We start from the raw sequence: 18,312 nt of genomic DNA on the forward strand, positions 1-18,312 counted from the left end.
TCAACTTGTTAGAAAATCCATTCATTTGCCCAAGTGAATCATAAGACATGAACAAAATGCATCAGTGATTCGTATTTCCACGCAACTTTCAGAAACTGCACAGGACTGCCCAGTTTCCGTGCGCATGCGTGCGGAGCGCGCGCATGTCTACACTTTGTGTAGCCGTTAGCGATGAGGCTAATGATAACCTTCTTGTGGTAGGTAGAGAAGGAAAGGCTTCCCACAAAAACCTTCTCAATCAAATGTTAACTGCAAAGTAGCCTATGCCAGCCTGGCAGAATTATATCATGAGTATTTGCATCGATCCAGTGGCCATTTGTTTTGCAAACTCCGCAATCACATGAGCGCTACAGCAACACCGCTTAACCAAACAAAGGTCTCTTCCTGGCGCACACTTGCCTAAAAAAGGGTAACTACACCCCAAAATCGATATGTCTTCCGTTTTTCCCAGACCTCAAAAGTGGTTTCCTGCTAGGGTTTTAAATGTTGTCGTGGACATAGAACATCTAATCGTGTTATATTTCTATTAAAAATGTGTACTTTTGAGAGCGAAAACCTGCAGAAGCAGGGACAAACGGGGGAATATAATTTTTTTTTTTTTTTTTTTTTTGGGGGGGGGGGGGCAATCATTCAAAACATTGAAGGGGATTTTACAGGGCCCTAATGGACTACAGACATTGACAGTCTCCTAGCCTAAAAACAAATGCTGAATGCACTGCCTAGATTTTGAGGTAAAGGCATTGTCCATTATTTGATTTGATCAGGCACTAACAAACTGCATTTAGTCCAATAAAAAGACACAACACTATTAGGGTGATAAATAAAAGGGAGTTGCTCCACGCATGACACAAGAGAACCCTCTGCTGGAGCAAAACGCTTACAGCACCTGGTATTCCCAGGCGGTCTCCCATCCAAGTACTAACCAGGCCCGACCCTGCTTAGCTTCCGAGATCGGACGAGATCGGGCGTATTCAGGCTGGTATGGCCGTAAGCGAAAGGCAATCTCTTGGTACACTATATAAAGTCAACGTGTCGCTTACTCTTAGGGGGACAGAGAAATGTCCACCTTGTGACACACACTGAAAAGCTCAAACCTTGCTTGCATTTCCAGACCATATATTTCACTATTGTGGGGGGGAAAAAGAGGGCATATCCTAGGTTCATACTTATGACAACTTCATGGACCTGGGCCCTATGAAATACAGCGCGCCCACACGGAATCACGAAATACAGACATTACACCGAAATTCAACAACATTACAAAATGCTTTGAGCTAAGGAGGAAATCAAATCATTCCCTTCAACTTGTTAGAAAATCCATTCATTTGCCCAAGTGAATCATAAGACATGAACAAAATGCATCAGTGATTCGTATTTCCACGCAACTTTCAGAAACTGCACAGGACTGCCCAGTTTCCGTGCGCATGCGTGCGGAGCGCGCGCATGTCTACACTTTGTGTAGCCGTTAGCGATGAGGCTAATGATAACCTTCTTGTGGTAGGTAGAGAAGGAAAGGCTTCCCACAAAAACCTTCTCAATCAAATGTTAACTGCAAAGTAGCCTATGCCAGCCTGGCAGAATTATATCATGAGTATTTGCATCGATCCAGTGGCCATTTGTTTTGCAAACTCCGCAATCACATGAGCGCTACAGCAACACCGCTTAACCAAACAAAGGTCTCTTCCTGGCGCACACTTGCCTAAAAAAGGGTAACTACACCCCAAAATCGATATGTCTTCCGTTTTTCCCAGACCTCAAAAGTGGTTTCCTGCTAGGGTTTTAAATGTTGTCGTGGACATAGAACATCTAATCGTGTTATATTTCTATTAAAAATGTGTACTTTTGAGAGCGAAAACCTGCAGAAGCAGGGACAAACGGGGGAATATAATTTTTTTTTTTTTTTTTTTTTGGGGGGGGGGGGGGGGCAATCATTCAAAACATTGAAGGGGATTTTACAGGGCCCTAATGGACTACAGACATTGACAGTCTCCTAGCCTAAAAACAAATGCTGAATGCACTGCCTAGATTTTGAGGTAAAGGCATTGTCCATTATTTGATTTGATCAGGCACTAACAAACTGCATTTAGTCCAATAAAAAGACACAACACTATTAGGGTGATAAATAAAAGGGAGTTGCTCCACGCATGACACAAGAGAACCCTCTGCTGGAGCAAAACGCTTACAGCACCTGGTATTCCCAGGCGGTCTCCCATCCAAGTACTAACCAGGCCCGACCCTGCTTAGCTTCCGAGATCGGACGAGATCGGGCGTATTCAGGCTGGTATGGCCGTAAGCGAAAGGCAATCTCTTGGTACACTATATAAAGTCAACGTGTCGCTTACTCTTAGGGGGACAGAGAAATGTCCACCTTGTGACACACACTGAAAAGCTCAAACCTTGCTTGCATTTCCAGACCATATATTTCACTATTGTGGGGGGGAAAAAGAGGGCATATCCTAGGTTCATACTTATGACAACTTCATGGACCTGGGCCCTATGAAATACAGCGCGCCCACACGGAATCACGAAATACAGACATTACACCGAAATTCAACAACATTACAAAATGCTTTGAGCTAAGGAGGAAATCAAATCATTCCCTTCAACTTGTTAGAAAATCCATTCATTTGCCCAAGTGAATCATAAGACATGAACAAAATGCATCAGTGATTCGTATTTCCACGCAACTTTCAGAAACTGCACAGGACTGCCCAGTTTCCGTGCGCATGCGTGCGGAGCGCGCGCATGTCTACACTTTGTGTAGCCGTTAGCGATGAGGCTAATGATAACCTTCTTGTGGTAGGTAGAGAAGGAAAGGCTTCCCACAAAAACCTTCTCAATCAAATGTTAACTGCAAAGTAGCCTATGCCAGCCTGGCAGAATTATATCATGAGTATTTGCATCGATCCAGTGGCCATTTGTTTTGCAAACTCCGCAATCACATGAGCGCTACAGCAACACCGCTTAACCAAACAAAGGTCTCTTCCTGGCGCACACTTGCCTAAAAAAGGGTAACTACACCCCAAAATCGATATGTCTTCCGTTTTTCCCAGACCTCAAAAGTGGTTTCCTGCTAGGGTTTTAAATGTTGTCGTGGACATAGAACATCTAATCGTGTTATATTTCTATTAAAAATGTGTACTTTTGAGAGCGAAAACCTGCAGAAGCAGGGACAAACGGGGGAATATAATTTTTTTTTTTTTTTTTTTTTGGGGGGGGGGGGGGCAATCATTCAAAACATTGAAGGGGATTTTACAGGGCCCTAATGGACTACAGACATTGACAGTCTCCTAGCCTAAAAACAAATGCTGAATGCACTGCCTAGATTTTGAGGTAAAGGCATTGTCCATTATTTGATTTGATCAGGCACTAACAAACTGCATTTAGTCCAATAAAAAGACACAACACTATTAGGGTGATAAATAAAAGGGAGTTGCTCCACGCATGACACAAGAGAACCCTCTGCTGGAGCAAAACGCTTACAGCACCTGGTATTCCCAGGCGGTCTCCCATCCAAGTACTAACCAGGCCCGACCCTGCTTAGCTTCCGAGATCGGACGAGATCGGGCGTATTCAGGCTGGTATGGCCGTAAGCGAAAGGCAATCTCTTGGTACACTATATAAAGTCAACGTGTCGCTTACTCTTAGGGGGACAGAGAAATGTCCACCTTGTGACACACACTGAAAAGCTCAAACCTTGCTTGCATTTCCAGACCATATATTTCACTATTGTGGGGGGAAAAAGAGGGCATATCCTAGGTTCATACTTATGACAACTTCATGGACCTGGGCCCTATGAAATACAGCGCGCCCACACGGAATCACGAAATACAGACATTACACCGAAATTCAACAACATTACAAAATGCTTTGAGCTAAGGAGGAAATCAAATCATTCCCTTCAACTTGTTAGAAAATCCATTCATTTGCCCAAGTGAATCATAAGACATGAACAAAATGCATCAGTGATTCGTATTTCCACGCAACTTTCAGAAACTGCACAGGACTGCCCAGTTTCCGTGCGCATGCGTGCGGAGCGCGCGCATGTCTACACTTTGTGTAGCCGTTAGCGATGAGGCTAATGATAACCTTCTTGTGGTAGGTAGAGAAGGAAAGGCTTCCCACAAAAACCTTCTCAATCAAATGTTAACTGCAAAGTAGCCTATGCCAGCCTGGCAGAATTATATCATGAGTATTTGCATCGATCCAGTGGCCATTTGTTTTGCAAACTCCGCAATCACATGAGCGCTACAGCAACACCGCTTAACCAAACAAAGGTCTCTTCCTGGCGCACACTTGCCTAAAAAAGGGTAACTACACCCCAAAATCGATATGTCTTCCGTTTTTCCCAGACCTCAAAAGTGGTTTCCTGCTAGGGTTTTAAATGTTGTCGTGGACATAGAACATCTAATCGTGTTATATTTCTATTAAAAATGTGTACTTTTGAGAGCGAAAACCTGCAGAAGCAGGGACAAACGGGGGAATATAATTTTTTTTTTGTTTTTTTTTTGGGGGGGGGGGGGCAATCATTCAAAACATTGAAGGGGATTTTACAGGGCCCTAATGGACTACAGACATTGACAGTCTCCTAGCCTAAAAACAAATGCTGAATGCACTGCCTAGATTTTGAGGTAAAGGCATTGTCCATTATTTGATTTGATCAGGCACTAACAAACTGCATTTAGTCCAATAAAAAGACACAACACTATTAGGGTGATAAATAAAAGGGAGTTGCTCCACGCATGACACAAGAGAACCCTCTGCTGGAGCAAAACGCTTACAGCACCTGGTATTCCCAGGCGGTCTCCCATCCAAGTACTAACCAGGCCCGACCCTGCTTAGCTTCCGAGATCGGACGAGATCGGGCGTATTCAGGCTGGTATGGCCGTAAGCGAAAGGCAATCTCTTGGTACACTATATAAAGTCAACGTGTCGCTTACTCTTAGGGGGACAGAGAAATGTCCACCTTGTGACACACACTGAAAAGCTCAAACCTTGCTTGCATTTCCAGACCATATATTTCACTATTGTGGGGGGGAAAAAGAGGGCATATCCTAGGTTCATACTTATGACAACTTCATGGACCTGGGCCCTATGAAATACAGCGCGCCCACACGGAATCACGAAATACAGACATTACACCGAAATTCAACAACATTACAAAATGCTTTGAGCTAAGGAGGAAATCAAATCATTCCCTTCAACTTGTTAGAAAATCCATTCATTTGCCCAAGTGAATCATAAGACATGAACAAAATGCATCAGTGATTCGTATTTCCACGCAACTTTCAGAAACTGCACAGGACTGCCCAGTTTCCGTGCGCATGCGTGCGGAGCGCGCGCATGTCTACACTTTGTGTAGCCGTTAGCGATGAGGCTAATGATAACCTTCTTGTGGTAGGTAGAGAAGGAAAGGCTTCCCACAAAAACCTTCTCAATCAAATGTTAACTGCAAAGTAGCCTATGCCAGCCTGGCAGAATTATATCATGAGTATTTGCATCGATCCAGTGGCCATTTGTTTTGCAAACTCCGCAATCACATGAGCGCTACAGCAACACCGCTTAACCAAACAAAGGTCTCTTCCTGGCGCACACTTGCCTAAAAAAGGGTAACTACACCCCAAAATCGATATGTCTTCCGTTTTTCCCAGACCTCAAAAGTGGTTTCCTGCTAGGGTTTTAAATGTTGTCGTGGACATAGAACATCTAATCGTGTTATATTTCTATTAAAAATGTGTACTTTTGAGAGCGAAAACCTGCAGAAGCAGGGACAAACGGGGGAATATAATTTTTTTTTTTTTTTTTTTTGGGGGGGGGGGGGCAATCATTCAAAACATTGAAGGGGATTTTACAGGGCCCTAATGGACTACAGACATTGACAGTCTCCTAGCCTAAAAACAAATGCTGAATGCACTGCCTAGATTTTGAGGTAAAGGCATTGTCCATTATTTGATTTGATCAGGCACTAACAAACTGCATTTAGTCCAATAAAAAGACACAACACTATTAGGGTGATAAATAAAAGGGAGTTGCTCCACGCATGACACAAGAGAACCCTCTGCTGGAGCAAAACGCTTACAGCACCTGGTATTCCCAGGCGGTCTCCCATCCAAGTACTAACCAGGCCCGACCCTGCTTAGCTTCCGAGATCGGACGAGATCGGGCGTATTCAGGCTGGTATGGCCGTAAGCGAAAGGCAATCTCTTGGTACACTATATAAAGTCAACGTGTCGCTTACTCTTAGGGGGACAGAGAAATGTCCACCTTGTGACACACACTGAAAAGCTCAAACCTTGCTTGCATTTCCAGACCATATATTTCACTATTGTGGGGGGGAAAAAGAGGGCATATCCTAGGTTCATACTTATGACAACTTCATGGACCTGGGCCCTATGAAATACAGCGCGCCCACACGGAATCACGAAATACAGACATTACACCGAAATTCAACAACATTACAAAATGCTTTGAGCTAAGGAGGAAATCAAATCATTCCCTTCAACTTGTTAGAAAATCCATTCATTTGCCCAAGTGAATCATAAGACATGAACAAAATGCATCAGTGATTCGTATTTCCACGCAACTTTCAGAAACTGCACAGGACTGCCCAGTTTCCGTGCGCATGCGTGCGGAGCGCGCGCATGTCTACACTTTGTGTAGCCGTTAGCGATGAGGCTAATGATAACCTTCTTGTGGTAGGTAGAGAAGGAAAGGCTTCCCACAAAAACCTTCTCAATCAAATGTTAACTGCAAAGTAGCCTATGCCAGCCTGGCAGAATTATATCATGAGTATTTGCATCGATCCAGTGGCCATTTGTTTTGCAAACTCCGCAATCACATGAGCGCTACAGCAACACCGCTTAACCAAACAAAGGTCTCTTCCTGGCGCACACACCCCAAAATCGATATGTCTTCCGTTTTTCCCAGACCTCAAAAGTGGTTTCCTGCTAGGGTTTTAAATGTTGTCGTGGACATAGAACATCTAATCGTGTTATATTTCTATTAAAAATGTGTACTTTTGAGAGCGAAAACCTGCAGAAGCAGGGACAAACGGGGGAATATAATTTTTTTTTTTTTTTTTTTTTTGGGGGGGGGGGGGGGCAATCATTCAAAACATTGAAGGGGATTTTACAGGGCCCTAATGGACTACAGACATTGACAGTCTCCTAGCCTAAAAACAAATGCTGAATGCACTGCCTAGATTTTGAGGTAAAGGCATTGTCCATTATTTGATTTGATCAGGCACTAACAAACTGCATTTAGTCCAATAAAAAGACACAACACTATTAGGGTGATAAATAAAAGGGAGTTGCTCCACGCATGACACAAGAGAACCCTCTGCTGGAGCAAAACGCTTACAGCACCTGGTATTCCCAGGCGGTCTCCCATCCAAGTACTAACCAGGCCCGACCCTGCTTAGCTTCCGAGATCGGACGAGATCGGGCGTATTCAGGCTGGTATGGCCGTAAGCGAAAGGCAATCTCTTGGTACACTATATAAAGTCAACGTGTCGCTTACTCTTAGGGGGACAGAGAAATGTCCACCTTGTGACACACACTGAAAAGCTCAAACCTTGCTTGCATTTCCAGACCATATATTTCACTATTGTGGGGAGGAAAAAGAGGGCATATCCTAGGTTCATACTTATGACAACTTCATGGACCTGGGCCCTATGAAATACAGCGCGCCCACACGGAATCACGAAATACAGACATTACACCGAAATTCAACAACATTACAAAATGCTTTGAGCTAAGGAGGAAATCAAATCATTCCCTTCAACTTGTTAGAAAATCCATTCATTTGCCCAAGTGAATCATAAGACATGAACAAAATGCATCAGTGATTCGTATTTCCACGCAACTTTCAGAAACTGCACAGGACTGCCCAGTTTCCGTGCGCATGCGTGCGGAGCGCGCGCATGTCTACACTTTGTGTAGCCGTTAGCGATGAGGCTAATGATAACCTTCTTGTGGTAGGTAGAGAAGGAAAGGCTTCCCACAAAAACCTTCTCAATCAAATGTTAACTGCAAAGTAGCCTATGCCAGCCTGGCAGAATTATATCATGAGTATTTGCATCGATCCAGTGGCCATTTGTTTTGCAAACTCCGCAATCACATGAGCGCTACAGCAACACCGCTTAACCAAACAAAGGTCTCTTCCTGGCGCACACTTGCCTAAAAAAGGGTAACTACACCCCAAAATCGATATGTCTTCCGTTTTTCCCAGACCTCAAAAGTGGTTTCCTGCTAGGGTTTTAAATGTTGTCGTGGACATAGAACATCTAATCGTGTTATATTTCTATTAAAAATGTGTACTTTTGAGAGCGAAAACCTGCAGAAGCAGGGACAAACGGGGGAATATAATTTTTTTTTTTTTTTTTTTTGGGGGGGGGGGGGGGCAATCATTCAAAACATTGAAGGGGATTTTACAGGGCCCTAATGGACTACAGACATTGACAGTCTCCTAGCCTAAAAACAAATGCTGAATGCACTGCCTAGATTTTGAGGTAAAGGCATTGTCCATTATTTGATTTGATCAGGCACTAACAAACTGCATTTAGTCCAATAAAAAGACACAACACTATTAGGGTGATAAATAAAAGGGAGTTGCTCCACGCATGACACAAGAGAACCCTCTGCTGGAGCAAAACGCTTACAGCACCTGGTATTCCCAGGCGGTCTCCCATCCAAGTACTAACCAGGCCCGACCCTGCTTAGCTTCCGAGATCGGACGAGATCGGGCGTATTCAGGCTGGTATGGCCGTAAGCGAAAGGCAATCTCTTGGTACACTATATAAAGTCAACGTGTCGCTTACTCTTAGGGGGACAGAGAAATGTCCACCTTGTGACACACACTGAAAAGCTCAAACCTTGCTTGCATTTCCAGACCATATATTTCACTATTGTGGGGGGGAAAAAGAGGGCATATCCTAGGTTCATACTTATGACAACTTCATGGACCTGGGCCCTATGAAATACAGCGCGCCCACACGGAATCACGAAATACAGACATTACACCGAAATTCAACAACATTACAAAATGCTTTGAGCTAAGGAGGAAATCAAATCATTCCCTTCAACTTGTTAGAAAATCCATTCATTTGCCCAAGTGAATCATAAGACATGAACAAAATGCATCAGTGATTCGTATTTCCACGCAACTTTCAGAAACTGCACAGGACTGCCCAGTTTCCGTGCGCATGCGTGCGGAGCGCGCGCATGTCTACACTTTGTGTAGCCGTTAGCGATGAGGCTAATGATAACCTTCTTGTGGTAGGTAGAGAAGGAAAGGCTTCCCACAAAAACCTTCTCAATCAAATGTTAACTGCAAAGTAGCCTATGCCAGCCTGGCAGAATTATATCATGAGTATTTGCATCGATCCAGTGGCCATTTGTTTTGCAAACTCCGCAATCACATGAGCGCTACAGCAACACCGCTTAACCAAACAAAGGTCTCTTCCTGGCGCACACTTGCCTAAAAAAGGGTAACTACACCCCAAAATCGATATGTCTTCCGTTTTTCCCAGACCTCAAAAGTGGTTTCCTGCTAGGGTTTTAAATGTTGTCGTGGACATAGAACATCTAATCGTGTTATATTTCTATTAAAAATGTGTACTTTTGAGAGCGAAAACCTGCAGAAGCAGGGACAAACGGGGGAATATAATTTTTTTTTTTTTTTTTTTTGGGGGGGGGGGGGGCAATCATTCAAAACATTGAAGGGGATTTTACAGGGCCCTAATGGACTACAGACATTGACAGTCTCCTAGCCTAAAAACAAATGCTGAATGCACTGCCTAGATTTTGAGGTAAAGGCATTGTCCATTATTTGATTTGATCAGGCACTAACAAACTGCATTTAGTCCAATAAAAAGACACAACACTATTAGGGTGATAAATAAAAGGGAGTTGCTCCACGCATGACACAAGAGAACCCTCTGCTGGAGCAAAACGCTTACAGCACCTGGTATTCCCAGGCGGTCTCCCATCCAAGTACTAACCAGGCCCGACCCTGCTTAGCTTCCGAGATCGGACGAGATCGGGCGTATTCAGGCTGGTATGGCCGTAAGCGAAAGGCAATCTCTTGGTACACTATATAAAGTCAACGTGTCGCTTACTCTTAGGGGGACAGAGAAATGTCCACCTTGTGACACACACTGAAAAGCTCAAACCTTGCTTGCATTTCCAGACCATATATTTCACTATTGTGGGGGGAAAAAGAGGGCATATCCTAGGTTCATACTTATGACAACTTCATGGACCTGGGCCCTATGAAATACAGCGCGCCCACACGGAATCACGAAATACAGACATTACACCGAAATTCAACAACATTACAAAATGCTTTGAGCTAAGGAGGAAATCAAATCATTCCCTTCAACTTGTTAGAAAATCCATTCATTTGCCCAAGTGAATCATAAGACATGAACAAAATGCATCAGTGATTCGTATTTCCACGCAACTTTCAGAAACTGCACAGGACTGCCCAGTTTCCGTGCGCATGCGTGCGGAGCGCGCGCATGTCTACACTTTGTGTAGCCGTTAGCGATGAGGCTAATGATAACCTTCTTGTGGTAGGTAGAGAAGGAAAGGCTTCCCACAAAAACCTTCTCAATCAAATGTTAACTGCAAAGTAGCCTATGCCAGCCTGGCAGAATTATATCATGAGTATTTGCATCGATCCAGTGGCCATTTGTTTTGCAAACTCCGCAATCACATGAGCGCTACAGCAACACCGCTTAACCAAACAAAGGTCTCTTCCTGGCGCACACTTGCCTAAAAAAGGGTAACTACACCCCAAAATCGATATGTCTTCCGTTTTTCCCAGACCTCAAAAGTGGTTTCCTGCTAGGGTTTTAAATGTTGTCGTGGACATAGAACATCTAATCGTGTTATATTTCTATTAAAAATGTGTACTTTTGAGAGCGAAAACCTGCAGAAGCAGGGACAAACGGGGGAATATAATTTTTTTTTTTTTTTTTTTTTGGGGGGGGGGGGGGCAATCATTCAAAACATTGAAGGGGATTTTACAGGGCCCTAATGGACTACAGACATTGACAGTCTCCTAGCCTAAAAACAAATGCTGAATGCACTGCCTAGATTTTGAGGTAAAGGCATTGTCCATTATTTGATTTGATCAGGCACTAACAAACTGCATTTAGTCCAATAAAAAGACACAACACTATTAGGGTGATAAATAAAAGGGAGTTGCTCCACGCATGACACAAGAGAACCCTCTGCTGGAGCAAAACGCTTACAGCACCTGGTATTCCCAGGCGGTCTCCCATCCAAGTACTAACCAGGCCCGACCCTGCTTAGCTTCCGAGATCGGACGAGATCGGGCGTATTCAGGCTGGTATGGCCGTAAGCGAAAGGCAATCTCTTGGTACACTATATAAAGTCAACGTGTCGCTTACTCTTAGGGGGACAGAGAAATGTCCACCTTGTGACACACACTGAAAAGCTCAAACCTTGCTTGCATTTCCAGACCATATATTTCACTATTGTGGGGGGGAAAAAGAGGGCATATCCTAGGTTCATACTTATGACAACTTCATGGACCTGGGCCCTATGAAATACAGCGCGCCCACACGGAATCACGAAATACAGACATTACACCGAAATTCAACAACATTACAAAATGCTTTGAGCTAAGGAGGAAATCAAATCATTCCCTTCAACTTGTTAGAAAATCCATTCATTTGCCCAAGTGAATCATAAGACATGAACAAAATGCATCAGTGATTCGTATTTCCACGCAACTTTCAGAAACTGCACAGGACTGCCCAGTTTCCGTGCGCATGCGTGCGGAGCGCGCGCATGTCTACACTTTGTGTAGCCGTTAGCGATGAGGCTAATGATAACCTTCTTGTGGTAGGTAGAGAAGGAAAGGCTTCCCACAAAAACCTTCTCAATCAAATGTTAACTGCAAAGTAGCCTATGCCAGCCTGGCAGAATTATATCATGAGTATTTGCATCGATCCAGTGGCCATTTGTTTTGCAAACTCCGCAATCACATGAGCGCTACAGCAACACCGCTTAACCAAACAAAGGTCTCTTCCTGGCGCACACTTGCCTAAAAAAGGGTAACTACACCCCAAAATCGATATGTCTTCCGTTTTTCCCAGACCTCAAAAGTGGTTTCCTGCTAGGGTTTTAAATGTTGTCGTGGACATAGAACATCTAATCGTGTTATATTTCTATTAAAAATGTGTACTTTTGAGAGCGAAAACCTGCAGAAGCAGGGACAAACGGGGGAATATAATTTTTTTTTTTTTTTTTTTTGGGGGGGGGGGGGGCAATCATTCAAAACATTGAAGGGGATTTTACAGGGCCCTAATGGACTACAGACATTGACAGTCTCCTAGCCTAAAAACAAATGCTGAATGCACTGCCTAGATTTTGAGGTAAAGGCATTGTCCATTATTTGATTTGATCAGGCACTAACAAACTGCATTTAGTCCAATAAAAAGACACAACACTATTAGGGTGATAAATAAAAGGGAGTTGCTCCACGCATGACACAAGAGAACCCTCTGCTGGAGCAAAACGCTTACAGCACCTGGTATTCCCAGGCGGTCTCCCATCCAAGTACTAACCAGGCCCGACCCTGCTTAGCTTCCGAGATCGGACGAGATCGGGCGTATTCAGGCTGGTATGGCCGTAAGCGAAAGGCAATCTCTTGGTACACTATATAAAGTCAACGTGTCGCTTACTCTTAGGGGGACAGAGAAATGTCCACCTTGTGACACACACTGAAAAGCTCAAACCTTGCTTGCATTTCCAGACCATATATTTCACTATTGTGGGGGGGAAAAAGAGGGCATATCCTAGGTTCATACTTATGACAACTTCATGGACCTGGGCCCTATGAAATACAGCGCGCCCACACGGAATCACGAAATACAGACATTACACCGAAATTCAACAACATTACAAAATGCTTTGAGCTAAGGAGGAAATCAAATCATTCCCTTCAACTTGTTAGAAAATCCATTCATTTGCCCAAGTGAATCATAAGACATGAACAAAATGCATCAGTGATTCGTATTTCCACGCAACTTTCAGAAACTGCACAGGACTGCCCAGTTTCCGTGCGCATGCGTGCGGAGCGCGCGCATGTCTACACTTTGTGTAGCCGTTAGCGATGAGGCTAATGATAACCTTCTTGTGGTAGGTAGAGAAGGAAAGGCTTCCCACAAAAACCTTCTCAATCAAATGTTAACTGCAAAGTAGCCTATGCCAGCCTGGCAGAATTATATCATGAGTATTTGCATCGATCCAGTGGCCATTTGTTTTGCAAACTCCGCAATCACATGAGCGCTACAGCAACACCGCTTAACCAAACAAAGGTCTCTTCCTGGCGCACACTTGCCTAAAAAAGGGTAACTACACCCCAAAATCGATATGTCTTCCGTTTTTCCCAGACCTCAAAAGTGGTTTCCTGCTAGGGTTTTAAATGTTGTCGTGGACATAGAACATCTAATCGTGTTATATTTCTATTAAAAATGTGTACTTTTGAGAGCGAAAACCTGCAGAAGCAGGGACAAACGGGGGAATATAATTTTTTTTTTTTTTTTTTTTGGGGGGGGGGGGGGGCAATCATTCAAAACATTGAAGGGGATTTTACAGGGCCCTAATGGACTACAGACATTGACAGTCTCCTAGCCTAAAAACAAATGCTGAATGCACTGCCTAGATTTTGAGGTAAAGGCATTGTCCATTATTTGATTTGATCAGGCACTAACAAACTGCATTTAGTCCAATAAAAAGACACAACACTATTAGGGTGATAAATAAAAGGGAGTTGCTCCACGCATGACACAAGAGAACCCTCTGCTGGAGCAAAACGCTTACAGCACCTGGTATTCCCAGGCGGTCTCCCATCCAAGTACTAACCAGGCCCGACCCTGCTTAGCTTCCGAGATCGGACGAGATCGGGCGTATTCAGGCTGGTATGGCCGTAAGCGAAAGGCAATCTCTTGGTACACTATATAAAGTCAACGTGTCGCTTACTCTTAGGGGGACAGAGAAATGTCCACCTTGTGACACACACTGAAAAGCTCAAACCTTGCTTGCATTTCCAGACCATATATTTCACTATTGTGGGGGGGAAAAAGAGGGCATATCCTAGGTTCATACTTATGACAACTTCATGGACCTGGGCCCTATGAAATACAGCGCGCCCACACGGAATCACGAAATACAGACATTACACCGAAATTCAACAACATTACAAAATGCTTTGAGCTAAGGAGGAAATCAAATCATTCCCTTCAACTTGTTAGAAAATCCATTCATTTGCCCAAGTGAATCATAAGACATGAACAAAATGCATCAGTGATTCGTATTTCCACGCAACTTTCAGAAACTGCACAGGACTGCCCAGTTTCCGTGCGCATGCGTGCGGAGCGCGCGCATGTCTACACTTTGTGTAGCCGTTAGCGATGAGGCTAATGATAACCTTCTTGTGGTAGGTAGAGAAGGAAAGGCTTCCCACAAAAACCTTCTCAATCAAATGTTAACTGCAAAGTAGCCTATGCCAGCCTGGCAGAATTATATCATGAGTATTTGCATCGATCCAGTGGCCATTTGTTTTGCAAACTCCGCAATCACATGAGCGCTACAGCAACACCGCTTAACCAAACAAAGGTCTCTTCCTGGCGCACACTTGCCTAAAAAAGGGTAACTACACCCCAAAATCGATATGTCTTCCGTTTTTCCCAGACCTCAAAAGTGGTTTCCTGCTAGGGTTTTAAATGTTGTCGTGGACATAGAACATCTAATCGTGTTATATTTCTATTAAAAATGTGTACTTTTGAGAGCGAAAACCTGCAGAAGCAGGGACAAACGGGGGAATATAATTTTTTTTTTTTTTTTTTTTGGGGGGGGGGGGGCAATCATTCAAAACATTGAAGGGGATTTTACAGGGCCCTAATGGACTACAGACATTGACAGTCTCCTAGCCTAAAAACAAATGCTGAATGCACTGCCTAGATTTTGAGGTAAAGGCATTGTCCATTATTTGATTTGATCAGGCACTAACAAACTGCATTTAGTCCAATAAAAAGACACAACACTATTAGGGTGATAAATAAAAGGGAGTTGCTCCACGCATGACACAAGAGAACCCTCTGCTGGAGCAAAACGCTTACAGCACCTGGTATTCCCAGGCGGTCTCCCATCCAAGTACTAACCAGGCCCGACCCTGCTTAGCTTCCGAGATCGGACGAGATCGGGCGTATTCAGGCTGGTATGGCCGTAAGCGAAAGGCAATCTCTTGGTACACTATATAAAGTCAACGTGTCGCTTACTCTTAGGGGGACAGAGAAATGTCCACCTTGTGACACACACTGAAAAGCTCAAACCTTGCTTGCATTTCCAGACCATATATTTCACTATTGTGGGGGGGAAAAAGAGGGCATATCCTAGGTTCATACTTATGACAACTTCATGGACCTGGGCCCTATGAAATACAGCGCGCCCACACGGAATCACGAAATACAGACATTACACCGAAATTCAACAACATTACAAAATGCTTTGAGCTAAGGAGGAAATCAAATCATTCCCTTCAACTTGTTAGAAAATCCATTCATTTGCCCAAGTGAATCATAAGACATGAACAAAATGCATCAGTGATTCGTATTTCCACGCAACTTTCAGAAACTGCACAGGACTGCCCAGTTTCCGTGCGCATGCGTGCGGAGCGCGCGCATGTCTACACTTTGTGTAGCCGTTAGCGATGAGGCTAATGATAACCTTCTTGTGGTAGGTAGAGAAGGAAAGGCTTCCCACAAAAACCTTCTCAATCAAATGTTAACTGCAAAGTAGCCTATGCCAGCCTGGCAGAATTATATCATGAGTATTTGCATCGATCCAGTGGCCATTTGTTTTGCAAACTCCGCAATCACATGAGCGCTACAGCAACACCGCTTAACCAAACAAAGGTCTCTTCCTGGCGCACACTTGCCTAAAAAAGGGTAACTACACCCAAAATCGATATGTCTTCCGTTTTTCCCAGACCTCAAAAGTGGTTTCCTGCTAGGGTTTTAAATGTTGTCGTGGACATAGAACATCTAATCGTGTTATATTTCTATTAAAAATGTGTACTTTTGAGAGCGAAAACCTGCAGAAGCAGGGACAAACGGGGGAATATAATTTTTTTTTTTTTTTTTTTTGGGGGGGGGGGGGGGGCAATCATTCAAAACATTGAAGGGGATTTTACAGGGCCCTAATGGACTACAGACATTGACAGTCTCCTAGCCTAAAAACAAATGCTGAATGCACTGCCTAGATTTTGAGGTAAAGGCATTGTCCATTATTTGATTTGATCAGGCACTAACAAACTGCATTTAGTCCAATAAAAAGACACAACACTATTAGGGTGATAAATAAAAGGGAGTTGCTCCACGCATGACACAAGAGAACCCTCTGCTGGAGCAAAACGCTTACAGCACCTGGTATTCCCAGGCGGTCTCCCATCCAAGTACTAACCAGGCCCGACCCTGCTTAGCTTCCGAGATCGGACGAGATCGGGCGTATTCAGGCTGGTATGGCCGTAAGCGAAAGGCAATCTCTTGGTACACTATATAAAGTCAACGTGTCGCTTACTCTTAGGGGGACAGAGAAATGTCCACCTTGTGACACACACTGAAAAGCTCAAACCTTGCTTGCATTTCCAGACCATATATTTCACTATTGTGGGGGGGAAAAAGAGGGCATATCCTAGGTTCATACTTATGACAACTTCATGGACCTGGGCCCTATGAAATACAGCGCGCCCACACGGAATCACGAAATACAGACATTACACCGAAATTCAACAACATTACAAAATGCTTTGAGCTAAGGAGGAAATCAAATCATTCCCTTCAACTTGTTAGAAAATCCATTCATTTGCCCAAGTGAATCATAAGACATGAACAAAATGCATCAGTGATTCGTATTTCCACGCAACTTTCAGAAACTGCACAGGACTGCCCAGTTTCCGTGCGCATGCGTGCGGAGCGCGCGCATGTCTACACTTTGTGTAGCCGTTAGCGATGAGGCTAATGATAACCTTCTTGTGGTAGGTAGAGAAGGAAAGGCTTCCCACAAAAACCTTCTCAATCAAATGTTAACTGCAAAGTAGCCTATGCCAGCCTGGCAGAATTATATCATGAGTATTTGCATCGATCCAGTGGCCATTTGTTTTGCAAACTCCGCAATCACATGAGCGCTACAGCAACACCGCTTAACCAAACAAAGGTCTCTTCCTGGCGCACACTTGCCTAAAAAAGGGTAACTACACCCCAAAATCGATATGTCTTCCGTTTTTCCCAGACCTCAAAAGTGGTTTCCTGCTAGGGTTTTAAATGTTGTCGTGGACATAGAACATCTAATCGTGTTATATTTCTATTAAAAATGTGTACTTTTGAGAGCGAAAACCTGCAGAAGCAGGGACAAACGGGGGAATATAATTTTTTTTTTTTTTTTTTTTTTGGGGGGGGGGGGGGCAATCATTCAAAACATTGAAGGGGATTTTACAGGGCCCTAATGGACTACAGACATTGACAGTCTCCTAGCCTAAAAACAAATGCTGAATGCACTGCCTAGATTTTGAGGTAAAGGCATTGTCCATTATTTGATTTGATCAGGCACTAACAAACTGCATTTAGTCCAATAAAAAGACACAACACTATTAGGGTGATAAATAAAAGGGAGTTGCTCCACGCATGACACAAGAGAACCCTCTGCTGGAGCAAAACGCTTACAGCACCTGGTATTCCCAGGCGGTCTCCCATCCAAGTACTAACCAGGCCCGACCCTGCTTAGCTTCCGAGATCGGACGAGATCGGGCGTATTCAGGCTGGTATGGCCGTAAGCGAAAGGCAATCTCTTGGTACACTATATAAAGTCAACGTGTCGCTTACTCTTAGGGGGACAGAGAAATGTCCACCTTGTGACACACACTGAAAAGCTCAAACCTTGCTTGCATTTCCAGACCATATATTTCACTATTGTGGGGGGGAAAAAGAGGGCATATCCTAGGTTCATACTTATGACAACTTCATGGACCTGGGCCCTATGAAATACAGCGCGCCCACACGGAATCACGAAATACAGACATTACACCGAAATTCAACAACATTACAAAATGCTTTGAGCTAAGGAGGAAATCAAATCATTCCCTTCAACTTGTTAGAAAATCCATTCATTTGCCCAAGTGAATCATAAGACATGAACAAAATGCATCAGTGATTCGTATTTCCACGCAACTTTCAGAAACTGCACAGGACTGCCCAGTTTCCGTGCGCATGCGTGCGGAGCG

General features: G+C 43.9%; 14 non-coding genes across 14 annotated transcripts; all 14 read right to left on the bottom strand.

Moving 5' to 3' along the window:
• Positions 1-874: 874 nt before the first annotated feature.
• Positions 875-993, bottom strand: LOC118949967. The gene has a single exon (XR_005042442.1). It is a non-coding gene; the product is annotated as a 5S ribosomal RNA (ribosomal RNA).
• Positions 994-2,176: 1,183 nt separating this feature from the next.
• Positions 2,177-2,295, bottom strand: LOC118949978. Its single transcript, XR_005042443.1, has one exon. It is a non-coding gene; the product is annotated as a 5S ribosomal RNA (ribosomal RNA).
• A 1,181-nt stretch (positions 2,296-3,476) lies between these two features.
• Positions 3,477-3,595, bottom strand: LOC118949989. Its single transcript, XR_005042444.1, has one exon. It is a non-coding gene; the product is annotated as a 5S ribosomal RNA (ribosomal RNA).
• Positions 3,596-4,774: 1,179 nt separating this feature from the next.
• Positions 4,775-4,893, bottom strand: LOC118949997. The gene has a single exon (XR_005042445.1). It is a non-coding gene; the product is annotated as a 5S ribosomal RNA (ribosomal RNA).
• Positions 4,894-6,072: 1,179 nt separating this feature from the next.
• On the bottom strand, positions 6,073-6,191 carry LOC118949998. The gene has a single exon (XR_005042446.1). It is a non-coding gene; the product is annotated as a 5S ribosomal RNA (ribosomal RNA).
• A 1,161-nt stretch (positions 6,192-7,352) lies between these two features.
• LOC118949999 lies at positions 7,353-7,471 on the bottom strand. The gene has a single exon (XR_005042447.1). It is a non-coding gene; the product is annotated as a 5S ribosomal RNA (ribosomal RNA).
• Positions 7,472-8,652: 1,181 nt separating this feature from the next.
• LOC118950001 lies at positions 8,653-8,771 on the bottom strand. The gene has a single exon (XR_005042449.1). It is a non-coding gene; the product is annotated as a 5S ribosomal RNA (ribosomal RNA).
• A 1,180-nt stretch (positions 8,772-9,951) lies between these two features.
• On the bottom strand, positions 9,952-10,070 carry LOC118950002. The gene has a single exon (XR_005042450.1). It is a non-coding gene; the product is annotated as a 5S ribosomal RNA (ribosomal RNA).
• Positions 10,071-11,250: 1,180 nt separating this feature from the next.
• LOC118950003 lies at positions 11,251-11,369 on the bottom strand. The gene has a single exon (XR_005042451.1). It is a non-coding gene; the product is annotated as a 5S ribosomal RNA (ribosomal RNA).
• A 1,180-nt stretch (positions 11,370-12,549) lies between these two features.
• Positions 12,550-12,668, bottom strand: LOC118950004. Its single transcript, XR_005042452.1, has one exon. It is a non-coding gene; the product is annotated as a 5S ribosomal RNA (ribosomal RNA).
• A 1,181-nt stretch (positions 12,669-13,849) lies between these two features.
• Positions 13,850-13,968, bottom strand: LOC118950005. The gene has a single exon (XR_005042453.1). It is a non-coding gene; the product is annotated as a 5S ribosomal RNA (ribosomal RNA).
• Positions 13,969-15,147: 1,179 nt separating this feature from the next.
• Positions 15,148-15,266, bottom strand: LOC118950006. Its single transcript, XR_005042454.1, has one exon. It is a non-coding gene; the product is annotated as a 5S ribosomal RNA (ribosomal RNA).
• A 1,181-nt stretch (positions 15,267-16,447) lies between these two features.
• LOC118950007 lies at positions 16,448-16,566 on the bottom strand. Its single transcript, XR_005042455.1, has one exon. It is a non-coding gene; the product is annotated as a 5S ribosomal RNA (ribosomal RNA).
• A 1,182-nt stretch (positions 16,567-17,748) lies between these two features.
• Positions 17,749-17,867, bottom strand: LOC118950008. Its single transcript, XR_005042456.1, has one exon. It is a non-coding gene; the product is annotated as a 5S ribosomal RNA (ribosomal RNA).
• Positions 17,868-18,312: the final 445 nt, after the last annotated feature.

Source organism: Oncorhynchus mykiss, unplaced genomic scaffold (assembly GCF_013265735.2).
Source record: "Oncorhynchus mykiss isolate Arlee unplaced genomic scaffold, USDA_OmykA_1.1 un_scaffold_302, whole genome shotgun sequence".
NCBI lineage: Eukaryota > Metazoa > Chordata > Actinopteri > Salmoniformes > Salmonidae > Oncorhynchus > Oncorhynchus mykiss.